The 13,216-nt window shown below is 38.0% G+C and overlaps 1 protein-coding gene across 1 annotated transcript in view; it reads left to right on the top strand.

Moving 5' to 3' along the window:
- Positions 1-9,315: 9,315 nt before the first annotated feature.
- The window catches only part of LOC145984042 (metabotropic glutamate receptor 5-like), a 205,724-nt gene continuing 201,823 nt past the window's right edge, over positions 9,316-13,216 (top strand). Inside the window, exon 1 of the mRNA XM_083117382.1 lies at positions 9,316-9,590. The gene's annotated coding sequence lies outside the window, so the exon portion shown is untranslated. The remainder of the gene's footprint in view (positions 9,591-13,216) is intronic.

The raw sequence follows: 13,216 nt of genomic DNA, 5'->3' as shown, positions 1-13,216 counted from the left end.
TTCATTCATAATATATCATGCTTTTTCCTCATTTCATTGTCGGATTGAAAAAGGAAATACTGAAATAGTAAACGCACAAGCGCAAGAAAGACACTCAAACTGAGTGATAGTCTCACATTATTTCTGCCCATTTCAGAGCAGAATCATGTATAATATTTATTTATTTATTTATTTATTGAACTCAACAGGTACATACCTAATTACAGAGCCCATATGAAGGATACATAGTCATTACAATTACATATATTTCTGTAATATAGAGATAGAAATTATATATAAATATATATACATATATACATACATACATATATATGTATATATATACATATATAGACATACATATATACACATACACACATACATATACATATATATATATATAAAATATTAAAAATATTTTTATATATATATACACTTTATCACACAATTTAAATACGAACTTATGTGTTTAAGCTTAGGCCATTGTGTTAATAGTGGCTTTACTGAAGTCCCTTAGGTTCATAGAAAAGATGTCAATGGTGTTATTCTTGATTAGCAAGTTATTGTAACTGGTGCACATTCTCCACAATGGAGATTTCTTTTTAATTTCGGATCTAGCCTTTTTTATAAGAAAAACTTCATTCTTTAGTCTAGTTTTCGACGACGGGATTCGAAAATTAATCTGGCAGAGTAGATGTTCAGCATCTATTTCGTGATTTAACAATTTCCACAAGAATACTATTTCATGTAACCTTCTTCTGTGACACAGCTTTGTAAACCGACATTCATATATTAGGTTGTCGTAGTGTTCAAATGTGGGGTAAACTTTCTGAAATTTGTATTTTAAAAATCTAAGAAATCTCGATTGGACTGTTTCAATTGCTACACTGTACTTTGCTGTGTCTGTATTCCATATAACAGATGCATATTCGAGTTTGGGTCTTACATATGAATAATACAAAACTTTTAGTGTCTCTATACTCTTGAAATCCCTCCCCATTCTAAGAATAAACCCAAGGTTCTTGAACGCTTCACTAATTATTTGTTCTACGTGTTTATTAAAAGTAAGATTTGAATAAAAAATAACCCCTAAATCCTTGACTGTAAAATTTCTTCCTAGAGTATTGTTGCATATTTGATACTGAGATTCAACTGGGTTTTTCTTTCGAGTATATGTTACATAATGACATTTACTGATATTTAGTGTTAAATCATTGATTTTTGTCCACGTTTCTAACTTTGTAACATCATTTTGAAGTTGCACACTGTCATCTTGTTTGCTTATTTTCCTGTAAAATTTCAGGTCATCTGCAAACAGCAATTTGTGTGAGTTTTCAAATGAATCCGGCAAATCATTAATAAGTAATGTGAAAAGAAGTGGCCCAAGGTTAGACCCCTGAGGTACTCCTGAGGTGACTCTTATCTCGTCGGATGTGTGGCCTTTATACGTTACGTACTGCTTACGGTTCTGCAAATAGGAAGCGAACAGTTGACGCAGTGGTTCAGAAATATTGAAGCATGCTAATTTACTTAATAGAATATCGTGGTTAACCAAGTCGAACGCTTTGCAAAAGTCGGTACCTATATATTACGTCAACCTGACCTCCTTCGTCCAATGTTGAACTAATAAAATTGGTAATATCGGAGAGATTGGTCAACACCGATCTACGTGGTACAAAGCCATGCTGAAACGATGATATTACAGGTTTTACGTGGGTAAATATGTAACGGTGCATGATTTTTTCGAATATTTTTGCTGGGGCTGATAATATACTTATTGGTCGGTAGTTTTGTACGTCATTAGTGTTATTACTTTTGGGAAGTGGACAAATTACCGTGGCTTTCCATTTTTCAGGAAATTTGTGTTTTGCAAGAATTAAATTGAAAATGAGATATAACGGGTATTTCAATATATTACTGCAACCTTTGACTACATAGGGCGGTATCTTGTCGGGTCCGGCTGATTTCTTAGGTTTTAAGTTTTTAATTGCTTTTTCTACGTCCTCAATTCGTATCTCTGTAATATTAAGATTATCCAAAGTTTCATATTGTTTCCCACCTGTTGTGTGCGAAGTTTCTGTGTGCAAAAGTTAAGTTATATGTTGAAAGTTATACATTGGGCCTCCTATAAGGGGGGTGGCCAAACGAGAACTGGAGGGACCCGGGCTCCCCTGCCCCTCGCCCCTCCTGGAAAATGATACATTTGTTACAATCGTGCAATCATAACTTTTATCCTGATTAAAGATAGGTTGAAGAAACCTTAATCTCTGCATTTCTCGTGAAATTCTAGCCTGATTTGATTCTAGTCTGATTGCCATGCGGAAGACCCGGGGTGGGTGAACTAAGGTCGGAATTTTATCGGCTTTGCACCCGCATAAATCGGATCCAGGGCCATACCAGCCTCAAGAAGGCGGCCGGAGCGTAGTGTTGATCACATCACCTCCAAGATGTCCGACATCGAAAATATGTGGAGCCCTACCCCACATACCCTAAATGTGCCTTCATCCACGGTGCTATATGCACAGGGAACTTTAACTTGGCCTTTACCTGTATATGTTGTGTTCGTTTCTGTACCCTGAGTAACTACGTTTATTTTTACCCCCTAAAGGCTTACTTGTCTCCGTCCCCCCCCCCCCCTTGCGGCTTGTAGATCCGGCACTGCTCTTCAGCTGCTGTCAGCAAAAGCGTTACCAGCAGGAAAGGTCCCGTTAAACAGGAAGAAACTAGACGATATTCGTTAAGTTGCTAAATTACACACGAGAAGTTTAGCTCAAATTACTATTCTGAAGAAAATAATATATTTCTGTTTTCAACCTTTTTCATTTTCTTCACGCTCAATGTCATCTGTTTCATTAATAAGAAGAACAAAAGTCTTATTTGTGATTCGTTGCGATTTTCTTCCTCCATAAACAAAATAATAACAAATGAGCATTGTGAAATCACGCAGATAATGGAGCAAAACAAATGCATTAAAGTGTTTTTTGCAGAAGAATAGTCTTTTGGACGATAAAGTACAAAAAAATATATATGTTCACTTTCTTATATCTGAGACACATTCTGTTTATATCATATATATATATATATATATCCAGTATGGGACAAGATTTTGCTGTGTATTGGATTTCCAGAAAGCGATGAGTTTTTTAGATATCCAATATTCGGCAAGATTTGACTCTGTTTTGGATATCCAGAATGCGATGAGTTTTAGATATCCCGTCTTGAACAAGATCTAGCTCTGTATTGCATGCCCAGAATTGGATGAGTTTTAGACATCCTGGATATCTAATTAATGCCCAATTGATGTCCACAATATCCATGGATTTGATCTGAACATTGTAGTTATCCAATAGATATCCCTTGTAGATTTGTGCAGTATGAAAAGGGCCACTGGCCCCTCCGAGACATCAACGTGCCCACCAAAATTTTTCATAGGTTCCAGTAAATTTTACTTATAAACATACTTAAATTAGTTATTTTAAGATCCATCGCATGTAGATCACAATCAGTTCAATCTATTAGTTATTGTAATGCACATATGTATATATACACACAGAACGGACCATTTAAGTTGATAATGCGAAATATCTCACAAACGAAGCACACGATGTAAACACTGAAATTTCTCCCTAGATTTTAAAGTTTTTTCTTGAACAAGTTGTGTAATATTTTATAACCAAAGAGAATAACTATGCATTTCAGTCCACTCTCTGCATGATATGTCAAAATAATAATAATAATAAATAATAAAAAAAAACAGTTGTGCTGGATATTCACTCATCTGGTAGTTTGAGTAGAAAAGTCTACCCAAGACTATAATAATAATACTAATAATAATAATAATAAGAATGAAGTTTGGAACAAAATACGTATATTTGTACTAGTTTGTAACAGTTGCTCATAAAAATAATGATAAAAAACATGATAGTAATAATAATTAGTGTTAGTATTGTAACTATTAATTTTTAACGTTGACCTGATCCGTTAACAAAATGTTCTGGCAACGCCTATGGATGGAGGTTCTTGCCCTTCCCCCCCCCCTACCACACAGAAAAATATGAGGTTGTGCGGCTATGCATAAGACTCCGTCCATCCACCCTCCCTCTCTCGGTTGTTTCGACTGTATCCAATGTATATTTGATGTATTATTTCTTCCATTTTTTCCAGAGAGATTCCAGCTCCCTCCCTTGATTACCTCCTTACTCAAGGAAACATTCGTAGCATAAGTTATATAATAGGCATGGAAAGAAGGTGGTTAGCGTTCCTTTATTATATTCTGCTTCATAGATGGTAGCACAATCGTTACTTCCCTTGCTAAGGAGATTTACGAGAAATATTAAGTTGAATGAAACTTATAGTTTAGAAAAGCGATAGTTGAAGGCACTTGCAATCATATTGCTAAGTAATTTTAATTCGCTATTCAACATAATTTAACCCGGGTTCGATACCCGGTGGAGGCACAAGTGGTTCGGATCCCCCTTTAAACTGTAGGTCCAGTCCCGATTAGCCTTACTGTGCATAAAGTAAACTTAAAACAACAAATCAATCAATCAATCAACATAATTTATAAACATTAACAACTCGGAAGCACTCTCATGTCACCTGTACGTGAGCTTCGTATCTCTGCAGGAGAATTGAAAATGCCATCAACTCTATCACCCCTGACATGCTAGGGCGCACATGAGTCGAGATCGAATATCGGCTAGACATTTTGAGGGTTACGAAAGGAGCCCACGTAGAAGTGCACTAATGTTTTTAAAAATGGAGTTGCTTTACATAATGCCACAAACAGCAAGGCTCTGTGTCGAGGAGTTTCTTCACAATTGTAATTTAAAATCAGGGATGTCTCATGTGGACACCCTGTACTTTATCTAAATGTGAAGGATATGAAGACCCAGTAGCGAAGCGTAGTCTTACGAAGGAGGCAAGCAATGTTTCAGTACAACAAAACATGTAGTATAACGACATGCCGAGGGGAAAGATTCAAGGTTTATAGCCTCATTTACCCAGTCGCTGGATTTGTCAAAATATCGTAATAAAGTGACTGTACTAAAAATAAACCATATGATCCGCAAACGTCACATTTACTTTTTAAAAAAATCCAGGAACGTTATTCATATGATATTAAACGTTTTGCATATGCGAACTTTCCGCATACGACTAAAGGGAGACGGAATTTCTTACTTACTTATTAGTACCTTTATTTGTTCATTATTATTTAATATGGTCAAACGGTGACCAAACCGATTTAGATAAAAAAAAAATGGGAATCATTTGTTTATTTTACGCTGCATGATGTAATTTAGTATTTTTGGGCACCCTAAAAACCGCATTGGAGTAACTTAAACACTAAATAAAAAGTTAAACACAAACAATAAAAAATTCATTTCAAAGCAAAGAAACACATGCATAGACGATGTACTCACCACAATAAATTTCAAACTCTTGGTGTTGGTCGACCCCCTTCCACGATTTTCATTTTAACACTTATCTCTCTCGAGCTAAACGAAGCAATTTTCAATTGCTCAATAATACACCCGCACTTAACATCAACCGTTCCTAAATACGCGTTCATTCCGATAAATTCACAGCACAAAACACGAAGCAACAAACACTCATACTATCTCACGCGCTTTCCACAACTGCAAATGCAAGCATCCACACAAGATCACTTTGAAAATCTCTGAAACAACAGAAAGTGATACCAACCTATTTCCTTAATTTTATCCGTCACAAAGGAAAGATATATCAGTTTGGAGATAAAAATTACGCGGAGGAATCAGAATCATTTCAGCAGAACGAGTATGTACATTAATATTTAAGTAATAAAGTGTCATTCAATGGCGTGCCCGGGGCGAAGGGGGGGGTGGATGGTAGACATAACCCCCTTTTGGCCCAGTATATCTAAGAAAAAACGTCAAAGGAAGGAAAAGATGACAAAATGGGGACCGTAAAAAGACCCTGGGAACACCACTTGCGTCATAATAATAGAACTAAAAACATATTCGGGCCTCCCCGATGGCGCAGTGGTAGTGTCGTCGCCTTGTAATCAAGGGGTTCCGGGTTCGATACCCGGTGGAGGCACAAGTGTTTCAGATCCCATTTTAAACTGTAGGTCCAGTCCCGATTAGCCTTACTGTGCATAAAGTGGACTTAAAACAACAAATCAATCAATCAATCATTAAAACATATTCTTGTGCTCATAATATGCAGAATGTATACGATTTACTTCTATGCCATGTACAAATATCAGTAGATAGTTCTTTCTCAGATAGCTTTATTTTCACCCCAAGTTTTATTCAAAAGCAGTCAATTTATTGATTGTAAAATTTGTGAAAGAGCTCACTTGAATTACTGCGTAAATAATTTGGCAGTTGCAAACACTGGTAGCGGTCAACACTTCTGGCGTAATTTGAGCTGGACCGACCAGGAAGCAGGGTGCAGGACCAAGGTCCGTCCAATCTTCCCTCCCTCCCTGAGAAAACTCTTCACGGGGGTGCAGAAATTCCACTGCCCCAACTCCCAATGTCAACTTTTTTTACGCGTTTTACATTTCGCGAAATCTAAAATAATTTGTAATATAATATGATATATATGGAATTTAGAACAGTGATAATAACTTCTTTTAGTTATTTTATGACTAACAATTATTATTATATTTGCGATCTTGTTTACGTGTTCATGAAGACAAATATTCGTTACTAGTTTTTGCTGGCAACGTACCCATAGATGAATCCTTCTGCTTTCGGTTGAACTCGGCTATTTTCGGGAATCACGCAAGCTCGGAAAGCACAGCTTTTTGTAGAAGCTTGTGGACGGGTTCCACCAGAATTTCACGCTTCGCCATGTGACTCCTTCGGAGGCCTTATTTTCCCGCAGAACGGCTGTAAGCATAAGCATTGAGTCTGGTGCTTGCTACAGAGCTGCTGGCGGAGTTTGCGGCCGCATTTTTTCGCGAAATCGAGTGCGATGGAAACTAAATACGGTTAGAACATTAAGTACATTAAATGATATTCGAATTATGCAAGCAGTGCTTGCATTGCTTGTACTATATCTTCGCCTCTTCAGAAGACCTGATCAAAGAAGGAAAAGATCCAAAGACTGATTCATATCAAAAGAATTCGGTAGTCAATATTGTCACTAGTTTTGTTTCATGAATTACAATAAAGATGTGTTTTCTTTCAAATAATACAACAATTTAATACTGTATAAATTTCAATGATTCCTTTTTTCAGAAATTATGTTGATTTGTTTGTAAATTGCAAAACTTCTTTTTCTGCAAAACTTCCATTTCTTATTTTTCGAGAATGGATTTATTATGAAAGTTTACACTATTTGGAACATTTCTGAGAAAACTGAACGTTAATAGGGGACACCGTTCCGGAGATATATCAAATAAAAAAATATCCAGTATGGCGGATTATTTTCAAGATGACGGCCTTCAGAGCGTAGATAACGACTGGCTACTCGACTGACAATTAATCCTACCAAGTCTCTTTCTTCTATCAAAAAAGGCAATGATTCTGGACTTAGCCATCGACCTGTGATAAAGGTGTACTTCTTTTGGCACTATACTCCATTTTGGGACATATTTTATAGCGTATTTTTCATTCAAATGCATTAAGTCTTATATTGTAGAAAAGGTTAAGAATTGGACTACAACTTTTATTCGAAACAATTTCCTATCATTTAATTTATTTAAGTTACAAAGCAAAAACTTCAAAAGGTGCTAGAAAAATTACATATTTTTAGGATTATTTTTTAAATTACGGTAAAACTCCTGACATTAGCGAAAAGCTAAACAGAATCTTTTTCGTAGTTCATCTAATGAGGATCAAGACTAAAGAAAGATTTTCTGTTTATGACCATTGGTTACCGAGATATAGATCATTAACTGGAAAGTCCGCCATATTGGACGCCATCTTGAATTACTCAAAATACTCAAGGTTGACAGAGTGACATCAATTGTATCTCAAATGTTCATAACATAAGCTTTCAAAATCAGTCAAAACATCTTATTCATACCTCAAGTCAAGCTTTTCCGTTTGGCACCCGGACTAACATACTAGAAGTAAACTGGCACTCAACAAACGACAAAACTATTCTATAACTGCAACTATTCGAATTTTATTACTATCTTCAAAATATTAATTTTTGTATTATTTACTTAAAGGCAACCTTATGTTAACATTCACATTTGTATATTTTTCCCTCAGTATTTCTCTACTCATATTTTATTTTTTACATTTGCATTTTTTAATATTTTTTGTTCTTTCACATATATATTATTTTATGACTAATATTACTGTAATGAGTATATTCGTAATTGTAGGTATATGTGAAATCCTTGCCGGACCCTGTGGCCGAGTGGTTAACTCATCGCACTGCAACGCTAGGAGTCCCGGGTTCGAATCCCGCTCGGGCTTGGATGTATGTGTTTGTTCGAATAATGAGAACCAATGTGAATACAGTGAAACCTGACATGTGAATGAATGAAGGGGGATACTGCCGAATAGGGGTATTCCTTAAAAAAAAAAAAAGAAAAGTGGTTAGCACATCGCGCTGCGACGCCAAGGGTCCCGGGTTCGAATCCCGCTCGGGCTTGGTTGTTTGTGAATGTCCATTCATCAATTTCATCATTCATCACCATCTTTACAAATTAGCCAAGAGGCACAAAACGCGAAGTAAAATAAACTAAATCAAATCAAATCAAAATGTGAAATTCTTCATTTCTCTTTAGTTTAATCATTCTTTATATCTGTATTCATGTATTATCATATTATATATTTTCTTATGTGGCTCATGACAAGGGGTAGGTGGTAGAGCAGCCTATGGCTGAACCTCGCCCGCCAAATAAAGGAATTATTATTATTATTAATCTGAGTTTTTGTTTCATGTCCTCTTTATGCACATATTGGCTTCTCGGGACTGGATCTACAGTTTAAAGTTGGATTCGAACCACTATGTTAGTCCACCGGATATCGAACCTGGGACCTGCAATGTACTGTCATGTTTATTCAAGTTCTGCAGAAATAATAAAAAAAAATCATATTATTGAAAAATCCACCTTAACACACGTTGCCTGTTTAATTTTTTTTTTGGGGGGGGGATCCGGACCTCCTGGACTCCTCCTCTAAATACGTTCTTGAACATCAGGTGTGTCAGTTTCTTGTCCAACTGAAAATTTCCTTTACCTGATCGCTGCCTGCCTACCTGCCTTGCACGAACTTCCGCTCCTTTGCCGTGCCTTTTGTGGGGGAGTGGGGGTGGAGACGTTGGGTTCCGTGTATTCCTTTAAAAGTATCTTGGAATCACTCCGCTAGGAGGCACTGGCATCGAAAGCCGAGGGAGGGTCTTCGCTCTCTTCGTCCGTAACAGGTGTTACAAGCAGCTGCTTGAGTGACTTAGTTCAGGCGGGTAGGAGCAGCAGAAAAGAGCGGGTTGTATGGTCGCGTGGTAAACAAACACGCGAGTTGTGTAGAAGTGGTCGAACTGTGACAATACCAGTGCGTTCAGTGTTCATAATGTATGAAAGATTTTATGTATGTTATTGGTGCTAACTTGCAAACAGTTGTTCTTTATACTTGAGAATACTTCACTCACGAACTACTCAAGTAAGTACACGTTTCTTTATATTTTTTATTGTTGAACATTTAAAACCAACAAGCTGGTCGCTGTCCCATTGTTGTAACGTTTATAATACTTGTAGGAGGCATTACAGTTTGACAGATTGTATTGTTCTTATCACATAGTTTCTGCCTGTTCGAACGAAATTCAGGTGTAAAGAGTATGTGATCAAAATTATTACAGTTGTATGTACTGGTAGAATTTTGTCGTATACATAGGTCATCCCATTCTGAGCGTAGTAACAGGCAAAACTGTTTATGTATAACGTTGAAATAACATCGTCAAGGAAAGGGAAAGAAAATACTTTCAGAATGAAATATAAATTTCCTCCCGTGGATCTTTGGTAAAAGGGCATGGAAATTGCTTGGTAGAGATTATCTTTACTGGAATTATACAATCAATTTCAATCATTAAGACGAAATGTAAACAATCATAAGAAGAAATTACTGTAACAAATATTTACCCAATTACATCGCAGAGGCCGACGTACAGGGAGGGCGGGGTTTCCCATGAGCACCCCAAAAATATCAACCTCTCTCTCACGTAGTACACCCTGGACCATACGCGTAACTTGGCGGGGTCACTTGCCCACCCAAAATTTTCAGTTTGATTAAAATTTTCAAGTTAATAATACCTTTGTTAACCTCCTCGGACCAGAGAAGCAAATTATTAAATTTCGCAAATATCACAGTGACATCATATTATTTATTTAGTTTGGAAATCTTCGAGCCTCCCCCCCCCCCCAAAGTTGAGCTCCAAGTTCGATTCTGCACCCTCAAAATTAGGCTTCAAGTTGCGCCCATGCCCTGGACTGCATTCTTGCAGACTAACGAGGCTCTGGCGTCTGTGCTCGGAGCCAGTATAATCCTCTGTGGGGCTTTGCGTTGTGTCCTGTCCATGTGCGTTCGTGATTATCCTGTCATCAATTTCATCTTATCATTTTTGATCTCATCAATAGTGGTAGGAAATCAAAGTAAATTAAAACAATCGATAGGGGTGATTTTCCCTCCCAACTGACCAAACTCTGGTCTTGTTTATAACCTGAGCGATCTATGCTCAGTGTCATGCCAAAGGAGGGTTGGGGGGTTAATCTCCCTCGTTTGGCACCGAAGGAAAGATGGAAAATATAATGTGACCATTAAAAAAAGGCATACCCTTTTACGATAACCATGGGCACGTGTTCTTTGCTATTTACAACATTTTCCAGGGAAGAATGTTTATTTTACAGGGCTCAACAGTTTCACGGGGGGGGGGGTAAGGGGTGATCTTTTGAGAAGTGTCAACCTCACTTCTGCGTAGTACACCCTGGTAACTGCAGGCTTGCAGGCCAACGAGGCTCTGGCGCCTGGACCTGCAGCCAGTATAATCCACTGTAAGGTTGTGTTTTGTCCATATGTGTGCTGAGTGCCCCTTTACAGCCCCAGTTTTCAACCAGGCAAGGGCATTTTGGTCCTCAGACAGACATGGGCGTCCGGAAGGGGGACCGTGGTCCCCCTGGAAAATGCAAGTCAACCAAAAATTATATATTTCACACATATAATTTAATTTCAGCCACTATAATAGGTGTTAATTATTGCATGAATACGGTAAAATTTAAAGCAATGTTCTTTGAGGGAACAACACTATTATTAGGGAAAATATGCCTTGTTTGCCCTCCCTGGAAAAAAATACCTTCCTTGCCCCTCCCTGGGAAAAATCCTGCGGGCGTCCATGCAGACAGATATTCATTTTAGCTACGGTAACGGACTGGACCCCGTGTAATGTGACAGGGGCAAATAGCCTAAGTGCTGACGCACCCACAATTTTAATTTCAATCAATGGTTACAAGGAAGCAGCAATGTTTACTCTTTTTGCTCGTTCGGGTGGCCTGGTTCCTGGGGCGACCTCCCCCCCTTGGTTCCGCCGAAACGATTAAGTTGATTGGAATTTTGTCTGAAAATAATCAAACTTTATGCTAAGATTGACTAATTGGGGCTTTACCTACAATTTAAAGTGGGATCCGAGCCAATGTGCTCCAGTTGGGATCAAACCCGGGGCCCATTGATTACAAGGTGACAACTTTTCCACAAGGCCATCAAAGATGACCTGTCTGATGATATTATAGGTGGAATATTCAACAATATTATGTCTGCTGTTAAAATAACTTTACTTGAACATAATATACGTGCATTAAGAATAACGTATAAAAATACACAAATACATATAAGAATCATTCTTATGTAAGGTACTATGATCCGTAAAGAATATGTTGCAATAATAGTTTTCCGTTATCTACAATTTGGTGGCAGTTGGCTTTGCATTAAATCTTTTATTTTTTAATATAACGTTTACTGTAATATGGGCCTCCCTGATGACGTAGTGGTAACATCGTCGCTTTGTAGGCAAATAGTTGTTCGGATTCCACTTTAAACTATAGGTCCAGTCTAGATTAGCCTACTTGCGCATGAAGTGGAAACTCAAATAGGCCCTCTAGCCAGTGGCGTGCCCAAAAGGGTTGGTTTTGGTCGTGATTCCCCCCGTGGCCCGACGTTATTAAAGAAAAGTATATCAAATGCTGGAAAAGATGACAAATATAGAACTGACTGCAAAAAAACAAAACAAAAAAATAAATCCAACCAACCTTTCTCGAAAATCCTGGTATACCCGGTGAGGGCACACAGTGGTTCGAATCCCACTTTAAATTGTACGTCCACTCCCGATTAGCCTTACTGTGCATAAAGTGAACTTAAAACACTAAGTCAATCAATCAATCAAAATCGAAAATCCTTGAGATCTAACTTTCTGACACCGAGGAGGGAATAATTATGACGTTCTAGCAGTTTTGTTTAATGTGCATTTTTGTACAAACGCCATTTTATGTGCTGAGGTAAGGGGTTACATTTTTGGAAGGCACCCAATACACATTGGAAACTTCATTCGTGTGGGCTATCGATTCTCTGGCGCCCGGACCAGTAGGCTATGCAATCCTCTATGGGGTTTGTTTTGTCTCGCACATTTGTGTTTGTCCCATCTATCCTTTTCAAATGATCACCATTCGTGCTCATCATCGTGATAAACCAAAGTGATGGAAAAGTGACGCGTAATGAAAGATACAAATGCGCTTTTAGATTGCTCTTCTGCCTCTTGGGTTCTTTAGGACGAATGATTTGACATATTTTACTTCCCTTCTGTCGCTTTTGGCTAATCGCGAAGGTGAGGATGAGTGATGATATGATGGAATTGATGTTGATTCGAACCAGGGACCCTTGACATCGTAGCGCGCATATTTATGACGATGAGGAGGAATGATGAAGAGATGAAATCGTCCGTCCTCCTTCATGGCAAAATGGTAACCTTGTCGCTTTGTAATCAAGGGTTCCATTCCCGGGGGCCACATTTCATAGTGGTTCGAATCCCACTTTAAATTGTAGGCCCAATCCCGGATATCTGAGTATAAGGTGGACTTAAACTTGGACAAGAAACCGGCCATGCACAGGCGGGGATTCCAAGTTGGGAACTCTCGTGTAGCAGCGAGTTACTTTGGCCACTCCTTCACGGAGGCCGGCAAATGTAGTACTAACAGTGGCGTGCCCAGGATTTTCGAAGGGGGCTACGTATGCTTTTCTTAGTTGTC

Source organism: Lepisma saccharinum, chromosome 2 (assembly GCF_977018435.1).
Source record: "Lepisma saccharinum chromosome 2, izLepSacc3.1, whole genome shotgun sequence".
NCBI classification, from domain to species: domain Eukaryota; kingdom Metazoa; phylum Arthropoda; class Insecta; order Zygentoma; family Lepismatidae; genus Lepisma; species Lepisma saccharinum.
Note: the sequence above shows the minus strand (reverse complement) of the source record. Positions and strands in the feature narration are given on the sequence as shown.